A 10558-nucleotide genomic window follows, 5' to 3' on the forward strand; every position below is an offset into this window, starting at 1 on the left:
ACACACACACACACGCACGCACGCACCAAATACTGTCTTTGACATTCTCACATTTGATTATATTTACATAAGGAATTGTTTGGTTTTAAATATATTATGGGAACAACTGATGTTCCTTCTGATATAATATTTTTACTAGTTCTTGAGAGTTTCATTCATGAATACAATGATTGTAGAGTCTTCCTAACTCTTCTCCTCACCTGTTCACCCCCTCCCAACTTCATATTCTCTTTTATTTTATCTTTTAACCCACTGCAGTGTAGTTGACCTCCCAGAGCCCCTAAAGAAAACTGACTCTACCCCAGAAGCCATCAACTGTCAATAGTTCTTCAGACAGAAGTGGGGGATCCTGTGCTTCTACCCACTCCCTTCTGGACCACTTATTGGCCTGATATTGTGCAGTCAATTACATCTGATGTAATATCATATGTGTAGCAGGTCAGCCTCGCCAACCTCTTGGCTTTTATAATTTTTCAGTCATCCCTTCCATGATAGTTTCTGAGCCCTGGAGAGGTGTGATTGTGGATAAGTGCACCACAGACAAGTTTTTTCTGCACTTTGAAAAACAGTGAGTTTCTGTTTTAAACGGCATCAACTAATCAAAGAAACTTCTCCAATGAGGTCAAAGAGTCACACTAAGTTGTTGGTACAGCAACGTGAATTTAGAGGGAAATTTGATCTTGTGGTCACTTATAAAAATAAACGGTAATAGGTTCACTCTTGGAACCTTCAATAATTCCAAAGAATTTTATATATGGTGTGTCTATAGCTAATCCTGTACATGTCATATATACACACTATGTCTTATGTAGAATTCTCTGAGCATTTGGTGGCCATTGTTATATCAAGATTATAGAGTTTACATGCTATTCCATTTTCTAGATATGATAAAGACTCCCAAGATGATACCAATTCTTATCCCATTCAGCAATTGACTCATGTTCTCAATTACTTACTGTTGATTTTTCCAGACTTTAACATTTTTGTGAGGCTGAAGAATGTTATAGACTGCCATTGTTGCTTTAAATTTTTATTGTGGAAATAGAATGCGCTGTCATTTATTGGCCATTGAGTTTTCTGTATGCCATTCCTTGGGCATTTCCCCAAGAGATACATTTTTCCATTTATAAATATTCTGGTATACTAATTAATTGACATCCATGAAGCAAGGTATCCTTTCTCCATCAATGATCCGTAAAATTTAGTTATGGTACCTTTGGCTCATATAAAATTCTCTTATATTTTAACTCAAACAATTAAAATATGTGTTTTCATTTTAGGGATATAGTTTTTAATTAAAGAAATGTCTTTTAATACAATATGATAAACATATATTTATATACCTCCCCTATTTGGCAATAATAGCCATTTTGCTTTGCCAGTCTATTTCATGCATCTGGGGATTATAAACATCTTTTGGATGCTGAAATTTTTCCTCAAAATCTTTTTGTAGAGATAAAATATTTATGTTTTGGGTAATGGTATTACTGTGTTTTAGATTCCTTTTTATTAGGTGAATTCTGTGGATAAAGTGATCTTTTATTTTCTTGGGGTTTTTTTTGTTTGTTTTATTTTTTACTTTATTTAAATTAAAGACAATCTTATTTTGCATACCAATCCCAGTTCCTTCTCCCTCCGGTCCTCCCATGTTCCCAAACAATCCCCCACCCCACCACCCTTCCACTCTTCTGGGAGGGTGAGGCCTCCCATTGGGGATCATCAAAGTCCGTCACATTATTTAGGGCAGGCTCTAGGCCCTCCCTCATGTATCTAGGCTGAAAGATTATCCCTCCAATGGGAATGGGCTCCCAAATTCCATGCACTAGGGATAAATATTGGTTCCACTGCCAGAGGGCCTCATAGACTGCCCTCGTCCCCCAATTCATACCCACATTCGGGGGCCTGGTTTGGTCCCACGCTGGTTCCTCAAGCTGTCAGACTGGAGTCCATGATTTCCCAATAACTCAGGTCAGCTGTTTCTGTGGTTTTCTCCAACATGGTCCTGATCCCTTTGCTCATCATTCTTCCGTCTCTACAACTGGATTCCAGGAGTTCTGCTCAGTGTTTAGCTGTGGCTCTCTTCTTCTGCTTCCATCAGCTGTTGGGTAAAGGGACTATGATGGCATATAAGATAGTTATCAATCTCATTATAGAGGAAAAGCATTTAAGATAGGCTCTCCACTATTACTTAGATGAATTATTAATATGATTTTGATCAATGATAGTACCTAACTCCATACTCAATTAGAATGCAGCGCCATCACATTGAGAGAAAACACCCAGGCCCATTTTGTGCTAGAGCAATGACTAACCCATGAATCAAATTGCCAGAGTTAGTGGTGGTGATTAGTTACTATGTACCATACACTCGAGTTAAAATTCACTTTAATTAGGTAATTTAACTCTGACAGATATTCTATTGAATACGTTCTATTACAATTTCTGTTTACAAAGGGAACAGAAGAGGACTAATAGAACTCTATGCAATTGTCAATGTTAACAATAATCAAAAACCACAGTGATGAAAACAATATGAACAAATGCTATTTGTTCCAGTGTTTTCATTGTTCCTTGGAGAAACACTTATTGCAAAATTAATAGGAAATGAAGTTGCTGTCCATATTACTATTTTGTGTAGAGATTCTCTCACTAGGAACTATTAAGTTGTTCATTGTGGCTCAATGTTCTGCCCTCCTTTGAGAATAATTCCTTATGTATTTAAAATAAGACAGTAAGCGAGCCTTAACTTACTCAGTCCTTGATGGTAAGAACCAGTTGCTGAAAAAAAGTCCCAGAAGTGGACACTTGAGGTAACCTGCCACATTACATTCACATCAGAAGACAGGGATGATCATACATCTTTACCTTCTTCTTTTTGTGCAGTCTAGGACACAGGCTCAGGCAATAGTACCACCCACTTTTAGAATGAATTTTCCTACTTTAGTTAACCAATTCAAGACAGTCTTCCACAGGCCTGGCCAGCGGCTTACTTAACCAAGACAGTTCCTCACAGGTGTGTCTAGAGACTTGATTTTAGATGATTCTAGATCCAACTATGATTATAATGAGTATTAGCTTGTGTGACAATGCCTAGCTTTGAACTCATGGTATGACCAAGAGTGACCTGGAACTGTCGATCCTCCTGCCTCTCTCTATCAGTTTCTGCGAGTGCAGGCATTCAACATAAATTTAAATGGTGACTGAGGTTTTAACAACTCCATTATGCAGGTAACAGAGACGCACACATAGGGAACCAAAGCAGTTATCTTTTCAAGGTTATAAAATACCCCCCAAAGCATCCAGTGTAAGAAGGAAAGATAAGCTACTTTGTCTTAAGCCATACAGAAAATGAACCATAGAGCTATAAGACAGCATCATTTCAGAGTAGCTCAACCTCTCTATTTTGAGAATTCCCCAATTGCATTAGGTTCCTTCTTTTTATCCAGCTTTTGACAGATACTAGTAAGATGCTCAGTAATGAAGAAATGGACTAAGACTCCAGAAGAAAATAAGTTACAAGCTAAATGAGAATGTGTGTGTGTATGTGTGTGTGTGTGTGTGTATTATGTAGTATGCGTCTAGCTTTGCATTTCAATAATGATATAAAACAGTCCAGACCAATACAAGAGATATTCTACTAAACACACCTCTAAATTTACTACTAAACATTTAAGAAAGAGGGGATAGGTAAATCTTTTTTACAATTATAAGCATTAAAATGTCTTTATAAATTAGTTTCCTGCCATTTCAACAAGAATTTCTTAAGTACTCAACTTTCACAGTGTACTAATAATAGTGCAATTAAAGACTAAATCATCCTTGAATTTCCAAAGAATCCATAGCCCTTATTCATGAAACATTGTTAACTGTCACTTAGCTATGTTCTGAAAGATTAGAAGAAAAATTAGGTTTTAATGATAAATTGATTACAAAAGAAATGACCCACAGTTTCAATAATTTCTGGATTTTTTCTCAACAGTGATGTCCTTTAGAATTTGTTTTCATAATTCCTTCTATTTAGAAGTAGAGTTTGGCCTCATAGATTGCTAAGTAAATGTGGGAAGATGATGGCAGTTCCAAATGTAGGCATAAGAACAGTGGCATGCTTATGATTTCTTGTGAAACCCTCTTATTTCATGTAAAGCATCTTAGATAATCCAGGCCAGATCAACAAATTGATTATAGAATTATAAGTGATACTAGCTGAGATCAGTTTATGTCATTCCAGATCAACCATTTGCCTAGCCTATCTATAATGCATGACAAAATAAATACCTGATTATTGTAAGGCTTAAAATTTAAGTCACTAGGACTGGGAGTAGTTTGCTCTGTAGAAATATCTAACTGATAGGAACATGGTTTATAGGCATGGGTATGGCTCAGCAAGTGTAGGCAGCCTGGAAACCTGTAGAACTGTGGGTGGATAGACCCTTAGTGGGAAAACACCACAGTAAGAACAGCTGAGAGATTATCATGCTAGATTTCACTAATCTTAAAAGCTCTTCAAAACCTAAGCCTTTTCAGTAGGGACTGCCAAGAACCTAGATGTCCTCATTTACATGTGTCAGAGCCAATTTTGAGGCTCAAGACTTAATATCAAAAATTGTAAATGGGAGGGCTGACAGATACCACTGAGATTTCATGTCCTCATTCTGCAAATGACAAAAGGTTACAGTGGTGATTAATAACCTGTTCTAAATTACACAATTTCTCTCATCACTGTCTCTTGTCTACTTTGTGTGTGCAGTTACACAGTCTACTATCTGGAATCAAGATTCCAGCAAGCCTCATTTCTAGGTTGTAGATGGTTGTCCTCCCTTTGAATCATCATATGGCAGAGAGAAAGGATACAAGCTCTTCCTTGGCTATTCTCAAAGGGCACTTACCTCATAGTTTGGAGCCTGCATGGTGTTACGTCCCAGAAGTCTCACTCCTGTATACGTGGTAGCTTTAAAACTATTACAGCTTTAAAATATGATTTTGGAAGCACAGTACTCAGTCCATAGCAATTTTAGACTGTGCCATGTGCTTTTTAGTATACATGAAAATAGAAACAAAAATTAAAAAGCTACACTTAAGCATTTCTTTTTCACCCTCCGAGGCACACTGAGAAGAGGCTCTGATTGCTGTGGGAACTCTTGAAGAGTTTCCTCAAATTGCTTCTTTGAAGTCTTCCTCAGGGAATTTAGTCCACCTCATTTGAATATCTGATCTATGGCAGTCATTGACCCTTGATTATAGATCCTAGCTTCAGATCATTGCTATGCCATAGTCCAATATAGTTTATATATGATTTTGCTTCCTTGAGAGGCTCTTGTGAATGAACCCTGTGCTCTGATATAATAATCTAATTCCTTGCATTTTTCTATCTCATGGCACTTTTCTCAGGATTAGACTTGTAGTTTATGTTTTGAAAGTGATGTCCACCAAGCAACATTGCCCTGGACGCTGTGCCAGATAGCTGCAGACAGTTACTGGTGTCTTGTCTGAAGTTGCTGCATTCTGCTGTTATTCATGTGACACTTAGCCTATTCAAAATACTGCACCTTGTCAAGCATCCAGGCAGGAATCTGCTGTTAACTATTCATTCATTTCCATTAGATACCTGCTTCCCTACCTCTTTCTGTCTCTCTCTGTGTCTTTATCTCTTTTTCTCTGTGTCTCTGTCCCTCTCTCTGTCTCTGTTTGTCTGTCTCTGCCTGTCTGTCTCTCTCTCTGTCTCTCTCTCCATGTCTCTGTCTCTGTCTCTGTCTCTCTCTCTGTCTCTCTCTCTCTCTGTCTCTCTCTCTCTCTCTCTCTCTCTCTCTCTCTCTCTCTCTCTCTCTCTCTCGGTCTGTCTCTGAACCAGAGCCTCATTCTGCAGCAGCCCTGAGTGCTCACTATGTAGAACTGGCTGGCCTAGAACTCACAGAGATCTACCTGCCTCTGCTTTCTTAGTACTAGGATTAATGGCATCACCCCCACACCCCACACCCATTAGCATATTTTTGATGACTCATTGAATCATTTTCATAGTAATTCTCAAGATATCCTCCCTGAATTAAAAATGCAAATGCCTTCCTCATCCCATTCCCAAACCAGTTATATACTGTAAAAGAATCATGGGATTCTAAAGCATTTCTTTATCTCTACAATTCATTGTCAGAATTATAAGGCACTTAATCTGATGATATTTCTCTGACCTTCACATGCTTTCATGTAACTTTCATGTAGGAACACAGAGTTCAATCTCTTCACAGGCGAAAGCAGAGCATAAACAAACCCTTTGCAGATCAGTTCAAGGAAACAGAACTCAGCACCTATTAGAGGCATAACCATCTGACAACGGTTTTCATCATTGAGGGGAAAAAACAGGAGAATGTGTGTGTTACTGCCTTGAAGTACACTCTTGATTTGGATAAAGCTTCTGCACAAAGAAAACAGCTATTTCATGTTATCCTCACATTTTTGTCCAATTATAATAAGCTGTACAATAGAAATCATTTCCCTCCCTAATTTCTGTCCTTTATACAGAAAAGCCATCCAGAAAGTGAAGCAAAGACTAAAAAAAAGATGGAAAAGTCTTTAAACAAAACCTAGTGTTGTCTTGGTCATTTTGTCAGTGAATTGATCCTTAATGTTCATATTCATTTGAGTTTCACAGAAATTCTAATCAGCTAGTCTTTGTAGAGCTGATGGTTTAAAGTGAAGAAATGGCATCTTAACCCATTGTCCAAATCTACACCAGATGAACCCAATGCACAGGCATTGTGAGCTAACATTTAGAAGAACAACAACACAGCTTAAATGTGTGAGAAGTCAACTCAGCTATATTGTTTGCAATGGAATCAACTACTACAAGCAACTCAAGGCAGTTATGCCATACATGGAGACTGTAGACGTATTTTCATACCCTTCTTTTTCTTTGCCGTTAAATTCAAACTGACTTCCCTGAAACCAGAGTGACTCTTTCCACCTGGATGAGAATATGACAATTATCTTTCAAAAGTGTGGCAGAGGGGCCTTGGAAAACACTCTGTGGAAACATCTTGAGAAAGAGAAGTGTACATGGTTTAAGGACAGCATAACTGCAACTACTTTATGTCTTTTATATAGTAAGCTTATGTTTAAGTTAAGGGGAAAGAGATAAGATCTCCTGAGCAAATTGGGAGGATGGGGGAAGAAAGAGGGAGTTAGGAGAAAGAGGAGGGAAGAAAAGGAGGGGAGAGGAGGACATAAGAGAGTAGGAAGATCAAGTGGGGGAAGAATAGAGGAGAGCAAGAAAAGAGATACCATAATAGAGGGAGCCATTACAGGATTAAAGAAAAACCTGGTACTAGGGAAATGTCCAGAGATATACAAGGATGATCCCAACTAAGAATCTAAGCAATAGTGGAGAGGCTACCTTAAATGTCTTTCCCCTATAATGAAATTGATGACTACCTTGTATGCCATCCTAAAACCTTCATGCAGTAGCTGATGGAAGCAGAAGCAGACACCCACAGCTAAACACTGAACTGAACTCCTGGAATCTAGTTGTAGAGAGGGAGGAATGATGAGCAAAGGGGTTAAGACCAGGCTGAGGAAACCCACAGAAACAGCTAACCTGAACAAGGGGGGAGCTCATGGGCCCCAAACAGACATCTAGGCAACCAGCATAGGACCTAACGAGGCCTCCTGAACGTGGGTGTCAGTTAGGAGACCTGGGAAGTCTATGGGGGCTCTCTGATACTGGAACACTAATTAACCCTAGTGTACGAATAGACTTTGGGAGCCCATTCCCCATAGAGGGATACTCTCTCAGCCAGACACATGGGGGAGGGCCTAGGCTCTGCCCCAAATGATCTGACAGACTTTGATGATTACCCCTAGAAGTCCTCACCATCCTTGGGGAGCAGAAGAGGGATGGGATGGGGCTCAGTGGGAGGCATGGGAGGGAGAGGGAACTTGGATTGATATGTAAAATAAGATTATTCCTAATTTAAATTAAAAAATCTAGGAAAAACTCAACTCTTTTTGAACCAAGAAATGAACCATGAGAAGAATCCATCCATTCTGGCACTTTGATTCTAGACTTCAAGCCTCCAGAAGTGTGAGGAATAAATTTCACTGTTTAAAAAAACAAAAAAGACCAATGGTAGAAGTACAAAAACTGTTTTTTTTTTAACATGTCACTGTTGGTAAAAACTAATTTTTGATCCTCTGTCTCCCTCAAGTCTTCTGATTATTCTTTTCTCTATTCTAATCCGTCAGTATATCAGTTTTCCATCTACCTCTCTCCCTATCAATCAACAGATGTTCGTGTGCAGCCCTTTCACAAAGCTTAATTCATGAAATGAAGAGACAATAAGTCCATGTATAACTTAGAGCTATTTGGCAAGCCCCTCTCACTAGCTCCACTCATTTCTCTCTTTCTACTTCTGTTTCTGCTTTTTTCTTTACTACTTGGAGCTGATTTAGTTATAAAATAATTCTCTGTCCTCCACTTTTAGAGGAATTGCCCTCCCATTCCTATACCCTGTCTATGATTTCCTCTCTTTCCCTCTTCTCAGTTCAAGAGGGACTCAGGAAACAGTGGGAGGAGAAACAAAAGTCAGTGGTAGAGAAAAGGAAGGTCTGTGATATAGCCATAGCTATTCCACTATTCCACCCTTGTTTTCTGTGTTCTCGTTTGCCCATCATCATCGCCATCGTCATCATCATTCATGTATGATGTACCTATGTTGAGGTGCAAACACACATTTGTCATGATACGATGTGGGGGTAAGAGGACAACTTTCAACCTAGTTCTCTCATTCTACTGTGGGTTCCAAGGATGGACCTCAGACCATTCGTCTTGCATAACCTTCCTTACACATTGAGATATCTCACAGGTTCTTGTTCAACTTTTAATAAACTTCTGACTCTTTTTATTAAAAAGACACAATATGTGCTTAACTTCTTAAGAGCAAATAAAGAACATCTCTAACTTCCAACAAGTCACAGTATCTTCAGAAGTATATTTTCTTCTGTTGCTTCTGGATTCTCTCTCTGCTTCACTGGTCCCTGGCTCCAGGCATTAACGCACATCCCTGTAACAGCACGAATTCTCAGCATACATGGAGTAGGAGTTGAAGATTCTTAATGAGAAAGGAACATATAGCATCTAGTGTATCAAAGGTTATAGTCATTATTTGCAGATAATCAGCTCCATTGTTGGGTGAACACATCATTTATATACAATGAAAATGGAAGTTTAAATAATTTAAATGATTTGCATATGTTCCCTTCTGTTGGTATTTTCCAAACATTTGAACTTTAAGAAAATTAATTAGTAGGTAGAAACAAAGCAAAACAAACAACAATGACAAAAAAGAAGTCAGTGAGACAGATTTAGTTTGAGGACTAAAGTTTATAGATCTGCTAATGTAGATGAAAAGCTCACTAATAGGGACTTCCTATGGGTTACATGGAGTTTACTTTTAATTTTGACAAGAGTTGAGCTCACTTTCAAATAGGTATCTTTAAACATGAGAGGCCTTAAAACTTCTTTATATATATATATATATGTCTTCATGCATACCAGAAAAGTGAATTAGCTCCCATTACAGACAAATATGAACCACAATGTGGTTGCTAGGAATTGAACTCAGGATCCTTGGAAGAGTAGCTGATGCTCTTAACCACTGAGCCATCTCTCCAGCCCAATCTTCAGACTTCTTAAAGCATATAATTGTCCCAACCATAAGTAAGAAGAAAGAGGCAGCCCACCTTAAAAGAAATATATATATATACAGAAAGCCAAATTTGCAAGACCTTATCTGCACATGTCTCCCTACAACCTCTCTCTGAGGGACTGACCACAGATTCTCTTTTCTTCCTGTGTTGCTTTCCATCCTCTATTGTCTCCATCTGGGAAGGAGCATGAGCAGCTTGCTACTAGAATGACATTTCTTTGCTATACATGACACCTGAATGGAGGATAGCAGCAGGAATAGAGATAATCTTCTGGGATGAACAAAATGCTTTTGGCTTCTGGGAGAAGCTGGCTACAGACCAATGAAGCCAAAGGCCTCAGTCTAAAATGAAGCTAGGCTACTCAAAGTTTGATCCCAGCGACCTCTAGGATTTGTCTATACAACGCCACTAATCTTGTTCCTATCAGCCAACACTGTCTCCTACGAAGAACAAAGCATCCAGAATGCACCAATCACAGCCAATCACAGTGTTCACTGACCACATTCTGATTTTCACCTGCAAGTGCTTTTGGTTGCTTTAGAGATACAAAGAACCTTAACAAAGAATGAAAAGAAGGAGCCAGGTCCCTGTGAGCCTTTCACCAACACTGTCGCTCTCAGAACAGGACCCAAACTAGTCTTACACAAGCACCAAAATGACTGCATCATTTGAACAGCAGAAAATTGAGCAGGAAAATTGAATTCTAAAGCCAAGGAACAAAGCCCAGAATCAAAGGCTCTTATGTAAAAATGAGTTCCGTTCAATCTTGCCTTCTCATTTATCTTATTTGTTGTGGATAGGCTATGTTCCCAGCTAGATATACATACTAGGAAGTTTGCTGGTAGCCAGATTGAAATGTAGA

This window comes from Mesocricetus auratus, unplaced genomic scaffold, assembly GCF_017639785.1.
Source record: "Mesocricetus auratus isolate SY011 unplaced genomic scaffold, BCM_Maur_2.0 Super-Scaffold_100015, whole genome shotgun sequence".
Classification (NCBI taxonomy): domain Eukaryota; kingdom Metazoa; phylum Chordata; class Mammalia; order Rodentia; family Cricetidae; genus Mesocricetus; species Mesocricetus auratus.